The following is a 23,938-nucleotide window of genomic DNA, read 5'->3' on the forward strand; positions in this document are numbered from 1 at the left end:
CTGCCTCACACAGCTGGGGTTGCAGCCTCAGGGCCTCTTACTTCAGCCCACTCTGCCTGCTAGCATGCTGCACACAGGGAGCACCTCCCCCCAGGGGTGGAGGAAGTGCTCAAAGGCAGGGCCACAGCCTGGGTGCCTGTGTTTGGGGCTCCTGCAGGCAGCACCCACATGGCCTCTGCCATCCCAGCAATATAATGATGTCCTTAAGTCTAGATGGTGACACCTGCCTTGGTGCTTGGGTGACACCCTCCTGTGACTTAAGGAAGGCTGGGTTGACACCCCAAGACCTGGGTTCTGGTCCCACTTCTGTTTCCAGCTTGCTCTGTGACCTTGGGCCTCAGTTCTTCCCATCTATGAGAGTGGAGCTAAGATCTTCCTTAGTGGGCTGGGTAAAAATGCGACTCCATTCCAAGTCTGACGGCCACATGGTAATTTCTGACCATTTCTGTGTCACTGAAGGCTCTATCCTGTGCCTAGTAATAGCAATGGCTGTGTTTATCACCTATGATGTAGGCCTGGGCATCGTCCCCATGTCACAGATGCAGAAAGGGAGACAGAAGTTGTACAGCTCATCCGTGGTCACGCTGTTTGTAAGCAGCGGGTGGGAGTCCGGTGGACTGGCTTCAAGGTGAACCCTCAGCAGGGTGACCACCTGTTCTGGTGCACCCACACAATGCCCCAGTTTAAACCTATCATTTTGACATAATTATTAGTTGTGTTCCTTTCACTTAAAAATTGTCCCAGATGGATGTTAAAGCCTGGCCCTTCACCATTGTGGCATGCCATCTGTCTATAATAGTCAATACTCCTCAAGCTCGGGATCTTTCTAAGCATTCCCCCAGCTCTGGAGGTTTCTCCAACCCACTCCCTGTTCTTACATCCCAAGATCACCAACTCTCATTAATGGAAGCCCCAGGTGTGCCCCGAGCTCCATCAATGGCTAAAATCTGAGCTCACTTCAGAGTCCTGAACATGCACAGAGCATGCCTGAGCCATGCATGTCACGGATTTGAAGGAAGGAAGGGAGGAACAAGTGTATTAAAGCATCACCTGGAAGCTCTGAACTCTTGTAGAGTTACATAAATATTTCTCACTGTGCTCAAGCTCTCAGGAAATCTAAACCAAAGATGAAAGGAGAGAAGCAAAGCTCACTCCATGGCTGTCGTGGCCTGTGCCTGTGCATTTCTGGGTAGCTGGGTTAGCACAGGCGACGGCCATTCTTCTCAGCAGGGCCTGTGGGAAGAGTCTTGCTCGAGCCATTGCAGCGGGTTCCCCTGGTCCTTTTCTCTCTGAGCTTTCTCTGCTCTCCCTGCAGTGTCCTCTTTTCCCCTGGGTTTTCAATTTCAGCCTCAGATAAGAAACACAGACCTGAGTCCATCACACATCAAGGCAAAAAGTCCTTTTGAAAATCAGCCTGACAAGGCACAAATGAGAACAGGACACCTCCATGGATGGGAAACACCTGTGAGGACAATCAGGCACCGCCCAGAGGGGCCAGAGTGCAGAAGGAAGCCCAGCAGGAGTGGGCGGCTTTGATAGATCAAGAGAATGGGTGTGCAGTCTGCCCCACCTCCCAGCCACCCCACCCTCTTTTCGTTGCTGTTGCTCAGCCCTTAAAACTGGACCTAGGGCACAGGCTGGGAAAGCCTGCAGCCCCTGAGGCCTTCCACAGGTGGGGTTTTAGCACTGACCAACACGAGCTCCCTTCCCCTCTTCCTGCAGAGCTTCCAGAGGCAGTAGAGCTGAGAGATGGAGCATGTATGAGAGAGAGAGAGAGAGAGAGAGAGAGAGAGAGAGAGAGAGAGAGAGAAGTAGCTTGTTAAATACACAAACACCAGATCCCAGGAAGGCAGGTCACTTTGCCTCTGTTTCCAGGATGGGGATCATACATTCCTGAAATGAAGTGTTCTAGGGCCCTAAGGAACCACCTCTGGCCCCATCAGCTCCCATATTCCCTGGTCAGGAGCTTGGATCCCTAGCCCTTACAGCATCAGCCATGGGGAGGGTCCTTCCCTGGTCCAGGGGTCTCATTCCATTGTCTCAACAAGCCCGAGGAGGAGCCGTCGCTTCTGTTCTATATACAAGTAGGCTGAGGCTCCTCCGGCCCACATGGGGATCAGGCCCTGGGGCTGGGAGGTTCCAGTCCAGCTCTCTCAGGTTGGGGGTTTCTGGGTTGCAAGGGGTGGCTTTGAGAAGCAAAGAAAACTTGCTCCCACCCAGAACTGGTTTCTCTAAGTTTGGTCTTAGAAGCACTGAGCTCCCTTCCGAGAAGCCACTCAGGGCAAGGATGGAGGTTTCAGAGGTGGCTCATTCAGGGTGAGCTCAAGGCTGGCTCTGTAAGGTTCAGAGCAGCAGCCTCAGGAAGGCCCAAGAGCCCGGGGTGTTGGGGTTCAGGAGGGAAGTGGGACCTGGGGATGAGACAAAGACCAGGTGGCTCTGTCCTCCAACTCCAGGGGGAGCTCCACATCATGGTCCATGTGAATGGTTACTCCTAGAACGGTGTGGGGTGCCATCTGCACAGCTGTGCACAGATGCTCCGGTGCTAAACCGCTTATCTTTCTTCTAGCCTCATTTCCAGTAAATCAGCACTCCCCCTTGCTTCCCACCCTTCCCTGCCCAGCCTGGGTACCTACCTTCTGATGCAACCAGCTGGATGAAATCCTGACCTTTGATGGAAGTTGCTAAGCCAGGATTAGCAACTATATATAGTACAGTATCTAATGGGCTGAGCAGGTAAGGCAGGTGTCTAAGGTCTGGGCTGCCCAAGCCCTGTGAGGGAAACAGACATTTGGGGGCTGGTACGTGAGATTAAAAAACAATGGATCCTTAAACAGAGGATCCATCTGTATCCTTGACTTCCATCTGTACGTAGACATCCTCTGCTGTCTTGCAGGGGATGGGTGGTAGCAGCATTAAACTTACTTAATTAAGTTTGATCCATAAGGTAGGCAAGACTGCTGGTGATCTAACAAACATTGTCCCCTTGTGTTATAATGGAGTTGTAGCTGGGTACATAGGTACTCAACTTCCCCCTCCAAGCTAAAAGATCTGACTATACAGTAATCCTTGACAATGAAGCATTAGTGGAAGTGTCCCTTCACGCCTGGGTCTTAAAGCATTGCTCTGACACATCTCCACCATCTTTCCCCTCCCAACAGCTGAAACACAGATGTGTCTGAAGTCCATCGACTATGCAGACAATGGTTCTCAAACTCAAGGTGCCTTAGAATCACCTCGAATGCTCTCAAAAGCACAGGGATCTGGTTCCCACCCCTGGAGATTCTGATTCAGGAAGTCTGGGGTGGGGCCTGAACCCCTGCATTTCCAAATGTCCAGATGCTGCTGCTGCTGCTGGTTTGGGAACCTCATTTTGAGAATGCATGCTGCTTTGGGATGGAGGAGAAATAAGACAGCAGGAACCTGGATCCTTCCATGCAGCATGGAGCAGAACCGTGCTCACTCTGGACTTCTACATGAGAGAAAAAGAAACTTCTTTATACTTTAAGCCACTGAACTGTTGAGTCTCTGACAAAGCAGCTCAGTCTTTTCTCTAACTGGATTGTATTTCTGGGAATTAGAGATAATGCCCCTTTCAAAAAAGAAGAAAAAAATCCTACTCCAGTTCCACTTCTAGAAGCAACAATTTGGTTCTTAATGATTTAGGACACAGAGCCAGGGTGCAGTGTCAGGTGTAAGATTCCAAGGCTCCATCTCATCATAATGCATGCTAGTTCTCAAACTTCCCACATGTGCCTCTGTCCCCTGTCCCTCTTAAGTCCTGGCCTGATCTTTCTCCTTCTCTTCACACCAAGGTCTGTAGCTTCAGCCCCCCGTCCATTCATTCCCCACCCATGGCTGTCTGACTTCCACCCCTTCACTCGTCCCTAATCACGCCTTGCCCAAGACAAAGGTGGCTTTTCAACCTCCTTCAGCTTCACCTCTGTTGAATGTGAAACATTGGTCACATTTGTTTTTCAGTACTAGGGACAGACCCAAGGCCTCTTGTGTGCTAGAGAAGGGCTCTACCACTGAGCTACACCCCCAGCCCCTGATCACCCCTTCTTTTTGAAGCTCCCTTTCAGGCTTTACTTCGCAGTGCCACTATCTCCAGATTCTTCTGGGTCTCCAATGGGCCTTAATCTGAATGCCATGTTTGAACATGACCCCCAAATCAAAGTTCCTGCGTTAGAAGGTTAATCCCCACTGCAACAGTTGAGATCCTCAATCTCAACTGTGTTGAGAGGTGGAGGCTAACAGGAGGCATTCGATCACCAGGGCTCTGTCCTCGCCAATGGATTAATGTCATTACCAGGAGAGGAGGTTTATTTTAAAAGCAAGTTTGGGCCCCTCTTGTTCCTTTGCTCTCTTGCCCTTCTGTCCACTGCCCTGAGATGACCTAGAACAAAGACCCTTGACAGATGCAAACACCATGCTCTTGGACTTCTAACTTCCAGAACTACGAGCCAAATAAATTTCTGTTCATTATAAATGACCCAGTTTGTGATATTCTGTCACAGCAGTATAAAATAGACGAAGACACCGAATCTCAGAACTGCCAAAGCCTATAGCTTGGTCTTCTCTGCCTGTCTCGTCAGTTGGACCCTCCTCTGGGCTCAGCCCTTTAAGCCTGGCTCCCTGCAGGGTAAGGTGGAGAATGAGCCAAGGACCTGATGACCAGGGGCCAGGGAGCTCCAGGCTCCCTCACGTGGTTCCAGGTCCTTAACCTTCAGCATGTCCCAACTGGGTTTCCCCTGCAACCCACCCATCCCACGGTCCTCAACTCAGCAAGTGACTCTCCATCCTTTGTCCAGTGCTCATCCCTTTTGCTCAGTCACCAGCTCCCACTAGACCTGTAGTACTTTACCAAGACACACCCTTCTGCAGCCTCCCAAATCAACATCATCGAGTCTGCCCAATGGCTACTGCCTCCCTAAGGCCCCCTCCCCATGTCTGGTCAGTTGTTTGCCCTCTGAGATGAACTAACTGATCACTCTATTAATTCATTGAACACCTGAGGCCTCATATGTGGCACACAATGTCCTAGGAGCTGGAGATAAAAAATAAAGATGGAGAGAAGAATGAATGAAATAGTCCCTAACCTTTAAGAGGTCAAGGCTGGGGAGATAGATCAACATCACTTTCACACAATGTATGAAGTTCCAGGAGAAAAATAAAGATGCTTATAGGAGTGTTGAAGAGGGAACTATGGACAAGAGTTAGAGAGAGGATGAGCAGGAACTGGCACAATAGCTAACGAGAAAGGTATAGACCGGACTCCAGAGCTTGGATTTTACTTTGTAAGCAATGGGAAACCACGAGACCTTCTGACCCAGGGCATCAGAATTAGAGTCAGCAGTTATGAGGTTAAATTAAATAATGCTAATGGTTTAGCAGGTTATGGAACCAGATACTGGGACTGGGGATTGAGCATTCATTTAGATGAATTCTAAAAATACACCCAGGAGCCCAGTTATCTGATGTGAGAATCAGGCGCATGTTAATTGATTTCCTGTGGCTCTGTTCGACATGGCAGGGACCGTGTTCTCTAGGACTATCAAATCTAGGTACTGTCAGTCCCCGGTGACTGTTCCTGAGGCTGCCTAACCACAGGAGTGGACCCAGGTAAGAGAGCAGAGGGCTGATGTGAGAAGTGAAACCTCAGGAAGAAGGACCACAGTCTCAGAACTAAGAGCTAACGGGGATTTCACCTTGACACACCAGTTCTCAATAGCGCCCTTCAAAAAGCTCGGCACCTTGCAGATATACTCAGCACTCCTTCTAACACCAGGCGAATTCTAAGAAGGAATAGAGTCTATGCTTTTCCCCTACACTCAGAGAAGATCTATATCACAATCTCCCTGACCCTCTTGAATGAACACATCTATGATTTCCTCAAGGAAAAGGCTGCTTTTTTCTTTGCCCTGGTGGGGACACAGAGAGGGTCCTGTTCCCATGGGACCTCTGGCTCATTACCCAGGGGGTGGGCTGGTGCTTGGCAGGGGAATTTGGCTGGGGACAGCCTGTGTTCCTGGAGAGGGCCCCCTGGGTGAGGCAAGTCCTCGCTTCCCATCCCGTGGTTACCCAAAAAAGGAGACTTGCCAAAGAGATGTGGTGAATGTCCCCTGACAGGTGCGTGGGACATCCGTGAAGGCGGCAGTACATGGTGGGGTGGGGTTTGGGGAGGTCACGCAGAGGTCAGGGTGTTGGCAGGCATCTAGATTCAGGAGATCGCTCAGTTTGGGCAAGTCAGTGTCCATCTTGGGGCCTTAGTTTCTTTACCTGTACCATGAGACGGTTGGTACTCTGGCTGTATGCTTTTTCAAAGTTTTATGTCGCCCTCAGTCTTCACAATGTTAGATAAAGCAGAGCTTCTCTGGTGGAAGGGGCGTGTGAAGTCCCTCCCCTCTATTTAAGTCCCTCTGATCACTGTCTTCCTCTCCTACCCACCCTAAAGCTGAGATGAAACAAACAAACAAAAAACCAACCCGCTCTATCACTCGGAGATCCATGTGTAGACATCAGCTTTTTTATTCTACAATTGGATATCATCACCCCACACTTGCCCATGGTCAAAATGACCCAGGGAAGAGCTGGGACTCGGTTCCAGACCCACAAAGTATTTTTAGAACCAAAAGCGACCTCTGAGGTCATCTGAGAAGCTCTTCATTTTATAGGCACTTAGTCTTTGGCTGACCCCCACCTGGCCCCGACCCCACTTCATGTTTTCTTTTCCTTCTTATTCTGACAAAATACACACAACATTAAATTTGCCACTGGAACCGTTTTCAAGTGTGCAATTAAGTGGCATCAAGTACGTTCATAATGTTGTGCAACTATAGCCATGTCCAGTTCCAGAAATTCTCATCACCCCCGAGGGAAACCTCATGAAGCAGTCCTACCTCACTCTTCTCCCCCCAGCTTCTAGAAACCACTAACCTGCTTTCAATCTCTGTAGATTTTCCTAGTCTTAATATATCATGGAATCATGCAATATATGATCTTTCGTGTCTGGCTTCTCTCACGTAACATGTTTTCAAAGCTCATTCACATCTGTGGCATGTATGGGTACTTCACTCCTTTCCACAGCTGGGTAGCATCCTGTTGCATGCACATGCCACTCTTTGCTCATCCATTCATCTCTTGATGGGCATTTGGGTTGTTTCTACCTTTGGCTCTTGTGGAACAGAGCTGCCAAGAACAGTACAAGTTCACGTACAGGTTTGGACGCCTGTTTTTAACTCCTTTGGGTGATACTCCAGAGTGGAATTGCTAGGTCATATAGTAACTCTATGTTTGATTTACTGAGCCAAACTGTATCCCATAGGTTCATCCCATTTGTTGAGTATGGTTTCTGCCCTGGCCAAGTGGGTCCCCCCATCAGGCAATGGCAGGAGATCTTGTGAGCTGGGCAATGGAGCCAGTGAGTTTCTTTCCTCCAGGCTGTAGCTTGCTAGTTACTTCATAAATGGGAATAATAATAATAGCATCTGGGTAGTTCTCACAGTAATTAAGAGGTAAACCCTTTTGGGATCCCCGTAAACATATGAGGAAACCTACTCAAGGGCATGCAGCACTGTCTGAAATGGAAACCCACCCTCTGACCCATTCTGTGCACTGCTCAGGAGGAGCCTGGCTTGGAGACAGTCTGCCCAGGATCCTGGTGCTGCCTCCCAGGAACACGTCCTTGTTTGTGTGCTGAGGGTGGGCTGTTTTCCAGTTTCTATCATTGCATTAGGCTTCTCGGATGGAGCCCAGCTCTCATTTGATGCTGAGAACTACCTCTGCCCAGGAAGCTTCTGGCACAGCCAGCCCTGCTCTGCATCATCAGCTTGGGTGCTGGTGACAATGGGTGAGGAATTGATCCTAGCTCACTTCCTTCTTATCAAGGCAACTTCTGGACATCTAGACTCATGCTACTGTCATGGCTTTCTGGACCCCATACTCAGTCCAGCAACTCTGAGTCTGGACCTGCTGTTTGAGCCTTGGGATCTGACTTCATGCCACCATGACAAGGCAGATCACACTGACAGTTACAGGTAGGTCCAGAGCAGGATGCCCTTTCCACTTGGTTCTGCTGTACCCCTGCAGGTGAAAAGTCAGGACAGGAGCATCGGAAGCAGTTCTGCCCTGCTGTCCACCCTCAGCTGGTGCTACTGCCTTGCGGAAATCCAAGAGGAGCAAAAGGGCTCAGTGACTGTGACCCTAAGAGCCAACATCCATGCTCCCCCAGGAAGCCAGGCCTCAACAGATGACACTTCATGCCCAGGGGCCTTCCCAAGTTTGGGTTTAGAGTCAGGCTGGGGCTTGAGTACACAGGGCATCTCTGCTTATGGAGGTCAGAAGAGGCATAAGATATGGCTCCTAGGAGCAACTCTAGAACATGTGGGAGCCACTCCAGATCCCAAATCAACGATGTCACAGCTCTTAGACTCCATCCGAACTAAGGGCTTACCACCAGACTTGACTCAGGGTCCACAACAACTCTGCTACCCGCAAGGTCAGGATCCTAGAAGCCACCCTCTTCCCAGCTCCATGGCTAAGCCACTATTTGAATGACCTGGATTTCTGAGAGTTGGGTAGGAAATGTCACTGGTTGGAGACTGAAGGGATATCTACCAGCTTCAGGGAAGAATTTCTCCTGTATGGTGAGCTTACTTATAGCCCGAGGACAGACAGGAGGGGAGTTTTCCCTCCTCCTCCATCCTGCTCATTAACATGAGCCTGGTTCTCTGATGTTTGGTTGGGGGGTCACATACATGGAGGGTAAATTAATGTCATCCTCGCTGGCTGCTAGAACTTCAGTAGTTCATCTAACCTACTTGAGCCAATGTCCTTCTCTGCCCAGCAGGGATAAGAGGGTGAGGGTCACCCAGACACCATGGCCCAAGCCTGTGCCTGAATTCCTGCTATATACCTGCCCCTTCCCATGGCAGCAGCAGCAAGAGGGATGATGGCAGTTTGTAGTTCTGTGGCTCTGGTAGGGACGAGCCAGGCTGGAGGAGGGTTTGCTCTGGAGTGGAGGGAGGGGCTTTCCCTGCAAAGCCCTCATTATGGTGCACATCATTTCATGCTTAAGAATAGGCACACCTTGCCCACTGGGATCAGGGAGGCATAGATACTCCCTTCTAGGTGGTGGGTAATGAAAAGAAAAAGAAAAAGCAGTGTCCAAATGACATCAAAACTCATTTCCTTTCCAAGACAGCAGGATTTGTACAATTTCTCATTTGCTTTCAAAATAGTGCCTGTCTTCTCTTTGGAACAAGATACCATGGCTTAGCTGTAAGCCTAAAAGACCTTTCCCTTCCCTAGAACTTGGTAACTTGGGGGGCCCTGGAAATTGTGTAAAAAGATTTTACCAGTGATGTGCTAGGGTTTCACAGGTTGGATTCTTAGAGAGGTTTGTGACTCCCTCACTCTGATGGTAAAAACATCTATTTTTGGGTAGCCACAAACAAATCAACTCCAAAGAGAAAGGCCATAATCTGGGGGTTGAAGGCCCAGTGGGCCCAGGGATGCTACCAGAGGTGGAGGCAGAGGTGGAGGCAGAGCTGGAGCCACATACGCCACAGGTCCAGATGCCCGGCTTGTCTTGCAGTCTGCCCCGCCACAAGGACTGATCAGTCTGTGTGCCTGTATGTGCCAAGGTGAGGCAGAGAACACTCATGCATTCACATTTAAATTTCAATGTTCACTTTGGGACTTGGATGTAAATCTGTTAGGTCTTAAGTCTAGAAGGTTATGTGATTCATTGCAGAAAGCTTGGAAGCTGTTAAACTCCCTGATAAATAAGTCATGTTTCTTCATTTCAGGTCAATGAACACATATTTTTTAGCGACTTAATAACCCTTTTGCAAAGCATTAGAATCTTCTCACAGGTGGGCTAAAGCATATAAGATGCCTGTCTTTTAAAAAGATATCTGACCTTTTGGGGCAAGGAAATCTTATACTCACATGGCAACTAGCCAACAACCCCCACACTGTTACACTATTTCTGTCAAAAGAAGAGGAAGAACGTTAGTTCTATGAGTCCTTCCTTCTTTCCTTCCTTTCTTTCTTTTCTCTTATTTTTTTTCTTTTCTTTCTTTTTTTTTTTTTTTTTTTTTTTTTTTTGGTCCCAGGGATTGAACCCAGGGCTGCTTAATCACTGAGCCACATCCCCAGCCCTTTTTTATTTTTTTATTTTGAGACAGGTTCTCACTAAGTTGCTCAGGGCCCTGCCAGGTTGGCTGAGGCTGGCTTTGAACTTGCAATCTTCCTGCCTCAGCTTCCTGAGCCTCTGGGATTATATATATGCACCATAGTGCCAGGCTGGTTCCATGAGTTTTGGAGGGAGGATGTTAAAGAAATGATTTGGCTTCAGAACACCCTATGTATTGCCCAAATTGGTTTCCTAATCCTGTACTAATTGCATCATTACTGCCATTATCACTAGCCATTGTTTCCAAGGTTTGGAAAGCCCTCTGCATGTTCCAGTTGGAGAAAGAACCTTAGAAATCAGTCCATACCCATATTTTGGCTAAATAAATCCTGAAGGTGGAAGCTGTTTCTGCCTTCTCAAGTTGATCACCTCAGAGGCGACCTGGGATTTGAACACGCATCTCTGGTTCTCAGTCCAGTGCTACTGATGTGGAGGGACTTCAGACTCCACAGTGCTGCCCACAACCATCCTAGATTCTAATTTCCCACTGCCTCTGTTGTAAGCCAAGTGCTAGGACATCAGGAGCTATGAATGTACAGTGTTTTGGAGATGTGAAGACCTCTTAAGATCTCATTATTAATGGGAAAGGTAGTATGGTTTAACCAGGGGTGCTTTACCACTGAGCTACATTCCTAACCCTTTTTATTATGAGACAGAATCTCACTAAGTTTCTTAGGGCCTTGCTAAGTTGCTGAGGCTGGTCTTCAACTTATGATCCTCCTGCCTCAGCCTCCTGAGTTGCTGGGATTGCAAGCATGTGCCATTGCACGTGGCTCAAGATGGAATCTTTATCTCTGGCTGTCCCATGTGCCTCTGGTCCTTGAATTCTTTCTAAGAAGGGCACACCAGCAATCCAAAAGAAGCAATCCAAACTTTGTATGGTCCTCAACAGTCACAACTATAAAATGGGGATGATAACACTGACTTTGTAGGGCTGTGACAACTATGTGTTAAAACCTCATGCAGTGCATGGGACACCGTAGACATTCTACAACTTCTTATTCTTATTATATTCTTATAAATCTTCCACCTCTCCTCTACCGTGTTGGAGGGCAGGAAATTAGGAAGAAGTATCCCGTGGGAATCTGTCCTTCCCCAAGTGGGTGAAGGTGAAAGCTAACAGTCCAACTCCACTTCCCAGCCATGTATAATATCCGTTTAAATTATTTCAATGTAGTTCAGAAGTTGCATGTAAATCCCTATATTTGCCCAAAGTGGTACTTCTAATCAGTTAATGCAGTTAATATATTAAAAGATTAAGATACATGTGGCAATGAAAATAGAGCCCAAAGTTAAAATTATTCTAAATGACTGTTTTGGGGAAGGAATTCATTATAGCTGTGGTTGGTGGTGTTACTTTGTCCAAGTTCTGGTTCCTGAAGCCTGCGTCACCTCCCAGGGCCCCAGTTACGCGTAAGACAACAGTCTCAGTAATTTCAGGTATAGACCTGAGGCCTTGAACTTTCACTTCCTTCCTCTCCTTCAGACTGACCCATCTGTGGGTGTGTCTTCACCAACTGGTTTAGGTTTGAAAGACCAAGCCTCTGAATAGCGTTCTTGGACTTGACTGTGTATCAGAACCCGGAGGCTGGGGTGGGGCCAGAGATTTTTCTGTTTTTCTTTTTCTTTCCTCTTACCTTCCTCCTCCTCTCCTTCTTCCCTCTTTCTCTCCTTTTCTTTCTTTCTCCCCACCTTCCATTCTCTTCCCTTCCTCACCCTCCTGCCTTTCCTGCCTTTCACAGTATTAAACATGTCTGACAAGCTGGGCAATGAGGATGCTGCTGGTCCCCAGCCTCAGACTAGGGACCAGAGCCTCAGGGCAGTGCCATTCAACATTAGATGCACCCTGGAACCTCTGAGAATTGAAAACAACCCAATTCCCCGGCTGCGCCCCACGTGAGTTAAATTGTGATCTCAGAAGGTGATACCCAGAGAGACCATCTTGACTCTTCTTTGCTATCATCCCAGGCTGAGCTGGATAGATTAGAAGTCAGAAAACCTTTTTTTTTTCTTTTTTGTAAAGGACTAGTTAATATAGGATTTGGGGGCCACCTACATCCTCTGCTACATTTTCTTTAGTTTCTTTCAGTCTTTTAAATATGCAAAACTCATTTTCAGCTTGCAGGTTGTCAGAACGTAGTGCACAGACCCCTGGGGAACTTATATCAACCAGCCATGCATCTACCCATTTAATGATAGAAACAGCTACTCAAAACTAGCAGGTTTTACACAATAAATTAAAACCAAGGTAGAATGTGGACCAACTAAAGGAATCAGAAGGACAGTGTCAATGTGGCTTCTCCTTGACAAATTTTTACAGTTATGATCTGTCACTGCTCTTTCTAACTTGATCTTTCTACATTAAAAGGAGAGAAGTGTTTACTTTCATCTCTTGCTCTTCCCCGTTTTCTATACTAGTACTCGCTTCCCAGAACTTGCTTGGAACTTGAGGTTTCCAGCCGAGTTAAAAGCCTTAGCTACCTGTTCAGAGGAGTCAGAAGGTGCTAACTGCCCCCTTAATGTCTCCCTTCTCTCCCAGTGCTTCTGGATCTAACTTCCTGTCTCCCCCTTTCTTCTCAGACAGAGGAGTTCCTATCTTCTGGAAGATGTGACTGCCCTTGGCCTCTGTGTGCAAAAAGCACCCTCAAATGTGGAGGGCACTTTCACATGCCCTCTTCCCTGTGTGTCTGTCTTCTCTCTAACCCAAAGAACATTCCTTTGATAACTGTTATGGTTTGGATCTAGGAATCAGTAAAAGTCATGTCAAAAGCTCACGTGTTAGGAAATGCACATGTTCAGAGGGGAAAAGACTGGATTATGAGAAGTGTAACCTCATCAGTGGATTAATTCATTTAGTGGATTAATAACGTGAATGGACTATTGGGTGGTACCTATAGGCAGGTGAGGCTGGCTAGAGGAGGTGGGTCACTGAGGGCATGCTCTTGGGCACTATGTCTTGTCCCTGGCTCCTCTCTGTCTCTCTCTGCTTCCTGGCTGCCATAAGCTGAATAGCTTTCCTCTGCCACACCCTTCCGCCATGATGTTCTGCCACAGCAACAGAGTCGGCTGACCATTGCCTGAAACTCTGAGCCCCGGTAAACTTTTCCTCCTCTACCCTATTGCCGGAAATTTTGGCCACAGCAATAAGAAGCTGACTAACACAATAACTAAATCACTCTCTTTCTCATCCCCACTTTCTGCTCAGCTTTGATATAAAAATGATCAGGGCTTGCTAGGACAGCGTGGGAACATCTTTGAACAGGCCTAAGGACTCTTGGAAGATTTTTGCTTTCCAATCTGTCGCAAACCTCAGACAAAATGGACAATGATCATCTCCGTTCCTACCCTTTGTTCTTTTCTTCTGAATCTTTTAAACAGACTAGAAACAACCCATGCTATTTTTCCAATATATAAATGATGGAATCAGAGGAGTGGAGACCTAGGGGGAGAAATGGAAGTTTCCATTGTCTTACAAAGATCTAAACAACTAACTGGAATCCCAGGGTTCTAACACACTGACAGGAGTTGTTCTGCCCTGACTGGGTCACCATTCAAAAATGTAGCCTAACAGGGAGGCCACGGGTTGAAGCCATGTGGTCTTCCTGGCTCAGAGGACCTCAAGTTCAGGAGGGTCCTGAAGCTTGGTTTTAAGGCTCTGCCCATTGGCATTTTGAAATGATTTTAACTTTGAATTGTGTTTTATAAGTAAAGTCCAGTGGACCAGTGGGATATATATGTGAGCAGAGGAGATATTCTCCATATAGGCGTCCACTTTTCTATGCTGTTCCATTTGTGTATAGTTTCATGTTCCCCTTAAACACAGGATTCCATGGAATCCATGATGCACAGAAACTCAGAGAGTCTCTAAGCAAGTATTGGAGCCTGGGGGTGGAGGGCAGTGGTAGAGTGCTTGCCTAGCCTATGCGAGGCCCTGAGTTCTATTCCCTACATCTGCAAACAAACAAAAAAAGCTAGTGCTAGGTAAGGTGTTTCATCTGTGACAGGGTAAATGGGTCATGACAGCCCTGAGAAGCCATAGTCTACATTGGAAGCAGAGCTCGGTTCAAATGCAAAAGGCAAGTTACGCATTCTGAGAAATAGCTGATGATAACCTGTCCTTTCTTATGTGTGTTACTTCCTGCATTAGCCAATTACTGGCACTGAAAATGCAGCTGACATAGAAGGAAAGAAAAGGCAGGCTGGTGGAGAGGTCCACAGTTCCTTTCTTCCCTTCCCCCTTCCTTCTCATTAGCTGAAGGCAGAGTGCTGATGGAATATGTGTGTAGCAGGAAGGGAACCAAAAGCAGCCAAGTTAGTTTCATGTATTGTTTCTGGTAACGATCATGAAATATGAATTGTGTAATTTTGGTGATTCCACATATGAATTAAATGCTTCTGTATTTGCCTTTGAAGCTGGAATTTCACCATATAAAGTAAAAGTCATGTTAATAATTTAAAATCTTAATTTTTCTTTACCTAGAATGCTATTAAACATTAGCAGATAAAAACAGTGTGTCAAGTCAAGAGAGACCAGGGAAGGAAGGAAAAGGCTTTATTTTTCAGTACTTTTATTTGTATCTCCTCTTGATTTTTGAAGTAGATTGTTTGGGTTGTTTCTAGTCATTTTTTTTTATGCTGTACTGGGTCTGCAAATTATGTAGCTGGCTCTGGTAAAGGAACTTTCCTAAGACACAATCTCAGTGATGACTGATGAGCTCCTTCTTGAAATGTCCATTCAGTGAGAATTTATTGAATGCATACTGTGTGCCAAGCTTTGTGTGAGTTGTTAGGGATAAAAACTTAACAAATATAATTCTATCCTCAAGTAGTGGCAATGAATGTTCTTCTAAAAACCAGGACAGTCATCTCCAAATGTCAGAAGTCTAGTGGCTATCTATAAAAGGCAGAATCTCAATTTCTTTCTTGAGAGTTAAATCTCTTTATAATATTTCAGGAATACTTATAGAAACTTGGACCTTTAGCCAGGCATAGTGGTGCATATCTGTAATCCTAGCTACTCAGGAGGCTGAGCCAAGAGAACCCCAAGTTTGAGGCCAGCCTGGGCAACCAAAGTGAGACCTTGTCTCAAAATAAAAAATAAAAAAAAGGGCTGGGAATGCATCTCAGTAGTAAAGCACCCCTGGATTCAATCCCCAGTACATGAAAGAAAGAAAGAAGGAAGGAAGGAAGGAAGGAAGGAAGGAAGGAAGGAAGGAAGGAAAGAAGGAAGGAAGTAAGTAAAGAAGGAAGGAAGGAAGGAAGGAAGGAAGGAAAGAAAGAAAGAAAGAAAAAAAGAAAGAAAGAAGAAAGAAAGAAAAAGAGAAACTTGGACCCTTACTGGCCAGGAAGGCTTGATAGTCTAGTACCATACCAGCAACACAATTAAATAGAATGATTTAATTTTTTTTGCTTGTTTTCGCCATGTGTTCCCAATTTCAGACAAAATGGACAACATGGCCCACTTCTGTCCTTTGTTCTTTTTTTTTCTTCTGAGCCTTTTAAACACACTAGAATCTATTAGTAAATGATATGAAGCAGAAAGGTGGACTGTGGAGAGTAAAGTCAGTGGGTTTTTTTTATTATTTTGCTTAAGATAAACAAACATTTCATGAGTGTTGATGTGATGTTGGCAGGCAAACCTCTTTCAAAACATGAAATCCATATGAGAGAGAGAGGGTGGGGGGAGAGAGAGGGAATCCCTGAGTTGGGATGAGATTGAACCACTGAGGGGTGGTCCCACATCCTCACCAAATAGGGACCCCTACTCGACCATCAAAGCTATTTTCCGTAACCTTTCCTGAACCTCTGTAAAATCTCTAATTCTTGGTATTTTATAGCAAGGACCCTGAAGCCTTTCAGTAAGGCCATCTGCTTACTTAGGGGACAGTGGAAAAGTCAGAGCCAGGCCAACTGCTGCTGCATCCCCCCGAGCCCTGCCAGGTGTGTGGAGAGAGGGCATGGCCCAGTTGGAAAGGGACCTGAAGGGAGAAAAGGGGTGCTTGGCTGGCCTGGGCATCCAGCAGGAGGCCACAGGCTCCCTGAGGACTGACAGGGGAGATTGACACAATGGAGAGCAGTCTCCTCCTCAGCACGATCCCTTTTTCAAGCTGTTCCAGGGTGTCAGTGTCATACTTCAGGGCTTGTCGCCCCTCTGCTGAGTGGAGCTTTCCGGGCTGAACCCAGGCATTTACACACCCCGCCAAGAGTTAGAGATCATTTCCTCGATTTACAATGAGGAAACTGAAGCTTAGCAGGTCACATACCACATGGAAGGTCACATGGAGAGGAAGGGGCAGAGCCAGGATGCAAGTTGGGGCTGAGGGCGCCCAGTGCAGGCCTCCGTGTGGGCTCTGCTGGCCGGGCTGCTTGCTTTCTTGGCCTGCACCCGCCCTTCGCTTCTCTGAGCTCCAGCTGTGGCTTGGGTGTGTGCCATGCAGTCTGCACTTTGCTGTGTTCTCATCTCTTCCTGGGATTGAGTTTAATTTCAACAATTAGAGCTTGGAGGGCAGGCGCTGGGTCCTATGAATTATTTCTCAGGAACCTGGAAGTTCAAGGCTCACTGCAGGCACTCGGTGAATACCTGCACGTTGTATATGGTCAGCCCAACTCTGTCTGCACTGTGGTGTGCTCTCTTGTAAGTCTAAATCGTTTGAACCTGGGAACCTACAAGAGTCAACCAGAGCAGAGACAGGGGCAAGAAGCACAGGCAGCTGGGCACAGTGGCACATACCTGTGATCCCAGTGGCTCGGGAGGCTGAGGCAGGAAGATTTTTTGCAAGTTCAAAACCAGCCTCAGCAACTTAGCAAGGCCCTAAGCAACTTAGTGAGACCCTGTTTTTAAGTAAAATATAAAAAGGGCTGGGGATGTGGCTCAGTGGTTAAATGCCCCTGGGTTCAATCCTCAGTACAAAAACCAAACCAAAACAACAATAAAAACAAACAGGACTCTGAGGAATTTACAGAAGAGTCCAGATCTCTACTTCTGTCATGTCAACCCATCTATAGCAAACTAAGTGAAATAATGAAACCTTTTTCTCCCTTGTGGGGATGGTAATTCCCACTCCTCTGACGGGGTTAAAGAAAAGCAGTGCTAACCCTATATACATTGGCCAAAAACTCGGGCATAGGTTAGACCCAGCAGTTATGCTTCCATTTGCAACTGTATTTATAGAAAGAGAGACTGTCTTACATGGAGGTCAACTTGGAAATGCCCAAAGTGTGGCTGCTGTAAGTACAGGTCAGGGCTATTCCATTGAGTGGGGCTCCCTTCTATGCTCAGTAATCTCTGAGAAAATGCTTCCCTTCCATCACCAACTCCTCAGGAAAATGATGGGCGTACTCTGAGGACAAGGCACATCTGGCAGTCTGCCTGGGAACACACCCAAGGAAGACAATGGCAGATACAGTCACCCTAAGTAGGTAGCTCTCAAATAACCATGTGTGGCTTATCCATCTTGTGCACATTCAGTGTTTCCTGATTGTCTAGTGTCTATCTTACACATGGACCAGAGTTCCTACATGCTGTGTTATATGCAAAAGCATTTTGATATTGACCTTGACCAAAAATTCAGAATATTAAATCAGTTGCATACAACTATAGGATGAATTCTATGACCAAGCAGAGATGATTTGTGGAATAACTACTTTGGGCATCAGAATCACTGTTCTTCATGGAGGGCCAAGAAGGTATTATTTCCAGTTGAAGTACTATCATTTCAGATTAGGGCTGAAAATATGCCTGTGGGTCTTGTGGTGCAGTGATTTTCTAGTTTGGTCTTAGTAGGAGAACACTTTTGTCAAAGGAAATCCTCCCCAGAAGCCAACATGTAACTTGGACGAGCTGTGAACCCTTGGTGCCCTGCCTGTGGGGCTTGCTCTTCCACTTGAAATTCCTCGGAGCATAATTAGGAAAGCACGAAGGCATCTCCCTTATCGACTTAAGTCACTCTCTCCCTTGCACAACAATAGTTTTTGAGCCCCTCTTTGAACTAGGTGATGGGGAGCCAGCAGGACTCAGGATAAAGGTGGTCCCTGCTTTCACTCAGCTCACACTGTGTGGGATAGAGCAAAGCCAAGTTCAGAAGATAGTTAGTGCTATGAAGAGAACAGATCAGGATGCTGTGATCTAGCTTTAGATAGAGCAGTGGTCAGGAAAGTCTTCAAGGGAACACTCATGAGCTGAGATCAGAAAGATAATCTTGGAGATGTCCTGATTTTGACCAATGAGGAAGCAGACCCAAAGAGGTGAAGGGACTTTCCCCAGGACACAGTGGGCAGGGAGCCCAGCCAGCACTTGACCTGGGGTTTCCAGGACCCTGTGCCCAGGGCTTTTCCTTCCACAAACGTTGACTAAACACTATTACATGCAAAAAGGTCTCTGTGATAGGTGACATTCATGGTGGACAAGCCATCCAACCATGTCCTGGTGCTGGGGGTGCTGCCTATGTGTTAATATCCTTCTGCCTCTCCTCAGCTGGGACGGGGACTGGCCCTGGATCTAAAGTCTCTGTACCCTAAAAGACTGAACCCTGATATTGACATCTGGACCCATGACCTTGGTTGAGAAAGCTGCTGCTTCTCCTGTCTCCCAGGCTGCAAACTGTGGGGAGTGCTTCATTTGGTGAGTGAAAGATAAAAGCAAGATGAAGAGTATAAAGTCCCCTGGGTTCATGCAGAAAGTCAAGGTGCTGGGAGCAACTGGAAGGTTTTCCCCCCGAAGGCCATCAGTTTTCCTCTAGTGCTGCAGATGGCATTTGCACAAAAACTACAGGAAACCACACAGGCTTGCACATAGTTTCCACAACAAAAGTACAAAAAGGGGCTCTAGGCAGACACTACTGTTATGCTGAGTGTTGAGGAAGCAAGATGCAAATGGATCCCTCCACCACCCACAGACCAAACAACTCCAGACCACCAGAGGACTCCCCAAAGCACCAACTTGGCATCTGGGAACCCAGCAGTGCCTCTCATCCTAGGAGCCAGATCACTTTCTCAGGCCCTGCTAATGTGTGACTCCGGCTGCCTTGAAGATAGGAAGGACCGTGATTATTGGTCCCCACTATACAAAGCCACCGAGCCCCAGAGACCTGTCTAGGGAACAGTGCTATGATGTAGGGATGAACACTAAGATCTGATTCAAACCTAGGTCTCCAGACTCCAACGGCTGCTTTTCATTACAATCCAGCTGCCCACTAATTAAACACAGGCCTGCCTAATACCACCCTCATTCTCCCCCCCCCCCCATCCCTCGGCTTCCACCCTATATCCTCTAGTGTATGCTTAGGAGTTTTCCAGAAGCTGCTCCCTTCTTCCCACATCTCCCTTCCCCAATAGGTGCCATGTGCTAGAGACCTCTGGACACTTTTTCCTGCGCTGGCAGCAGTCTAGACCCAAGTTAAGATGCTTTCCTGCCCACCCAAACTGGGCCCTTCTTCCTTTCTCATTTTCCAGCCAATTCACACATGTGAACCCTGCACATACTGTGGGTGAAAACCACACATCTCAGAGCGTTCTCTGCTCTTCCTTCTTTCCATAGAGCCACCCAGTTGCAGGCAGGAGGATGGGCATGCACACCCAGGTGACAGGACCTGCAGAGCCATGCACTCACAAATACACAGGCATGCCCAGGAAGGGAGACAGACTGCTGAGAACAATCCTGTGTCTGTGCCAGACCCAGCAGCTGCCAGCATTTAGCAGACCCTGTTTTGCCTGGGGTACTGCAGCCAAGGGCTGTACACTTCTAGCTAAGATGACTCTGGGCCTGTCGCCTCAGCTAACACAGAAGAGGCAGCTACTGTCATTAAGAGTGGACAAAGAGAGTGACATTTTGAGGAGGGACAGTCATGCACGGGGAACCCTGGACTACACAAGGCCCTCGGAGGCCCAGGCTTCCCCCTAAAGACAAGTGCAGAAAGGCAGACTCGCAGCACAGTTATGGACCCCAGTGCTGCGCACCCCTACAGACACCAATGTGGGCACGCATCCACCGTGAGTGCCCGGAGGATTCCTGCCCCCTTTTCTCATCCACAGCCACCTTAAACCCTTGCCGCCAGCCCCCACCCTGGTCCCTGCAGCGGTCCCTCTCTGGAGCCACAGGGGCTCCTCTCCAGGGTACCCTCTCCCCAGCCCCTGCAGGGCGCGCTTCTCCAGCGGCCACCTGCACTTACCAGGCCCCAGGGCGCAGGGTTCTCAACGCCGCGAGGGAGCGCGAGCCTACAGGGACCAAGAGCGCGGTTGCCAGCGCCCGCCCGCCCACCGCCCGTCGGCTCCGCGCTCCTTCCCTGCCACCTGGAACCGGCTGCGTGCGGGTCCCCGCTGTGCCCTGTGCTCTGCGCCGCTGCCTGCAGCTCCTCGCCCCGCTCGGCACTGCTCCCAGGCGCCCCTCTCTCCTCCACTGGCCGGCGGGACGCGCCCAGAACCCGGGGGGCGGGGGCCTCTCTTTGTTCGGGAGTTTGCCTTTCTACATTCAGAGCACACGGAGCAACCGAGTGGGATCAGAGGCAGCTGTGCTGTTGCCTGGGGGAAGCTTACGGGGTGGGCGTGGGGCAGGGGGAAGAGATTGGGTGTGTGTGTGCAAGTCTCCCTGCCCCCGCAGCCCCCACCCTGCTCCCTTCCTTGGCTCTCACTCCCAGGTCCTCTACTTAGGTCAGGCCCCCTGGTGGAGTGAGGAAATCCACCGTCCTGGGAGAAGTTGGTTCTTGGGGTTCCCTGGGCATCCTAGGGATAAGCCTCTTTAATCACAAATGGAGCCTCTCTACTCCCCCCCACCCCAGACACACAAAAGACTCCACCACGGACTGCCCTGTCCCTCTCAGAGTCCTGTGGACCATCCACTTTATACTCCCTGGCCTGGGGATAATCAAGATCTCTTCCTAGAGTGCAAGGAAAAGGAAGGGCACCCAGCAGAGTTTCTGGTCCCCTGCCAGGTGGAGGTGCAGAGGGAGCTTTCTGGCAGTGGGGCATGCGTCTTGTGTCATTTCCCAAGTGAACCAGGGCCTGGTGAGGACCTAGCCATGCTCTTTGGAAATGTAACTGCAGTGGGCGAGGGTACTCATTCCCCAGCTTGCTAGGTCAGGGAAGCCACTGGAGGCAGGGAACTTTGAGAGAGCCACTGGCTACTGCAGTACCCGTGTCCTAAATACCCCAGCTAGCTGCCCAGAGAGGCTTACCACGGAGTGTTAGGCGGATGCTCTGGTCTGTCCTCTCTAAAAATTACATTGTACTTTGGCCCCTGTGTGACTTGTTGAGGAGTGGTGGCACCTTTGGAGGTGTTTGCATCATGAGGGCTCTCTAATGCTGCTTCCATGGAGCTGAGCTAATTTTCTGGAAACATTTTTGTTCTTACAGGATGGGATCAGTCACCTTGGAGAGAAAGTTGTTGTAAAGCACAGCACCTCCATGTCTCCTTAGGGCAATGTTTTCCTTTTCCCCTTTCCTGCTGTGACATGGCATGAAGCCCTGCCATGGCTGCTCATTCTTGGACTTCTCAGTCTCCAGCACTATGAGCCAAACAAACTTTATAAACTGCTTGTCTCAGGTATTTTGTTACAGCAACAGAAAATGGACTAAGACAATGTGAATCTCAGAAGACATGATTGCAATAACTCCTGAGTGATGAAGATCTGAACAGGGGGATGGAAGCTCAAGACGCAGTGGCGGGGAGTCTGCAGACCTCTCTAAGTATGCTGTGGAAGGAGGGCTGGCGAGGAGGTGTCTCAGGAAGGGGGCCATGGTGGTGCTGTAACCTGGGGGAGTCTGAGGAGGGCCTGGCTGGCCTGAAGCTGAGTTCGGCGGTGGCTACTTGAGTTGGAGAAGCAGGTGATTCTGGAGATCTTAAAAGAGGGGCTGAGGCAAAAGGTGGAGATTTGGGAATCATCTGAGATGGAGCTGAGCTGATGAGAGAAGGTGAGATGAGTGGAATGTGGAAAAGGAAGAGAAGACAGGGACTGAAAATAGGACCTAGGTCTAAGGAAGAAACGAAGTCAATAAAAGAGTTGAATCCTTCAGGAGAGAGGATGAAGGAGGCTCAGGACTAGGGGAGGCCACAGAACTCAAGAGAAGAAGGGGTGTTCAACAGGGGCCCATACTGCAGGAACACCAAGGAGCAGGGGGCTCATGAAAATGGGGTTAGATTTGGAAATGAGAAGACCTTTGCAGACTTTCCAAATAATGGCTTAGTGGTGGGTTGCATTAGCCAGACGGCCACTGGTTATGGTTTAAATCTTACGTGTTCTACAAAGGCCATACGTTGGAGGCTCGGTTGCAGCCAGTGGTGCTGCAGGGAAGTGGTTCAACCGTTAGGAGGCAGGGCCTAGTGGAAGGACGTCAGGTTGCTGGGGGCATGTCCTATAAGGGGGCATTGGGACCCCAGCCCCTCCCTCCCTCCCTCCCTCTCCCTCCTTCCTGGATGCCTTGTGTGAACAGCTGTGCTCCACCATGGACTCCCCGCCATGATATTCTGCCCCACCACAGGTCCAGAGCTATGGAGCCAAGGGATCGTGGACTGAAACCTCGAAATCTGTGAGCCAAAAATAAATCTTTCCCTCATCAATGATTTATCTCAGAGATTTTCTCACAGTGATGGAAAGTGACTAACTTGCCACTCCTTGGAGGGATATCTGGATTCTGGATCCTGGATCCATTTGGTTGATGCAGGGATAAAAATGTACATCTACTTGCTTCAGTTTCAAAGGACTCTGAAGGGTCACCCCAACCCCACAGCTTCCCAAAGGATGTGTCGAGGCCTGTGTGGAAAGCTCATCTCAGTTCAAGTTCATTCTCTGTCTAATCTTGTTTTCCTCTCTCTAAAGATGTTAGGCCCAGAAGTACCCTTCAGTAGACCTCCTGCCTACCGGCCTCCTGCCCATGCAGAGTCCCTGTCCTACAAACTCAACCTGAGAAATAGTGTCACTGAGAGAGGGGAGGGGCACAAAGAAAAACAGTAGGATAGCAGTAAGAACAGAGGTGAAGTAACCCTAGCATGAGCACCAGGGAGAGAAGGCCAGACAAACCCCTGGACTGGGGGCTCTTCCCCTTGATGAAACTGTAATGAAGCCGTTTCAGGAGACAAGGGTTGTTAAAAAAGATCAAAGAAGGCAGTGTTACAGGAAAAGACTGAGAAATGGGCAGCATAGAGGGTGTTATTTGCAGTAGGCTATGGGTGATCAGAAGCCAGGCGGAGAAGGTAGTAGGCTTGTGCAGGGGAAGAACGCTGGGGTGGAGCAAGGATGAGGGTACATTGGTATTCCTTAAAGTTAATAATTTAAAAATAGCAATTGGGGGGCTGGGGTTGTGGCTCAGTGGTGGAGCGCTTGCCTAGCATGCACGAGGCACTGGGTTCAATCCTCAGCACCACATAAATGTAAAATAAAGATATTGTGTCCAACTAAAAACTTAAAATATATATATATATATATATATTTTTTAAAGAAAGAAAATAGCAATTGGGAAAGAGAGAGTTGGAAGAAGACCCACAGGGACTTTTTTTGTCATATGAGAGAGCAAATGAAAAATGAACTTTTGGGCCATAATATTCCCTCTCCAGTACTATCCCTAGTAACATTATACATCTAGAGTAGTGAACCAGTAGAAATATAATGTGTAACTAAAATTTACCCAGGAGTCATGCTTTAAAATGTGAAAATAGAAGTTGGGGGGAGTGGAGAGATGATAATCAAAGGGTACGAAGCCTCAGGAGGAATACATTGAAATTTTTAAAAGATGTGTTGCACAGTGTAATGA

At 48.1% G+C, this 23,938-nt stretch overlaps 1 protein-coding gene across 3 annotated transcripts in view; it reads right to left on the reverse strand.

The window, feature by feature from the left end:
- TSPAN11 (tetraspanin 11) overlaps positions 1–20,707 on the reverse strand; it is a 750,083-nt gene extending 729,376 nt beyond the window's left edge. For all 3 annotated transcript variants that reach the window (XR_014024060.1, XR_014024061.1, XM_081309807.1), the window contains exon 1: positions 20,365–20,707. The gene's annotated coding sequence lies outside the window, so the exon portion shown is untranslated. The remainder of the gene's footprint in view (positions 1–20,364) is intronic.
- Positions 20,708–23,938: the final 3,231 nt, after the last annotated feature.

Source organism: Spermophilus citellus (genome assembly GCF_964194105.1).
Source record: "Spermophilus citellus genome assembly, chromosome: 10".
Classification (NCBI taxonomy): domain Eukaryota; kingdom Metazoa; phylum Chordata; class Mammalia; order Rodentia; family Sciuridae; genus Spermophilus; species Spermophilus citellus.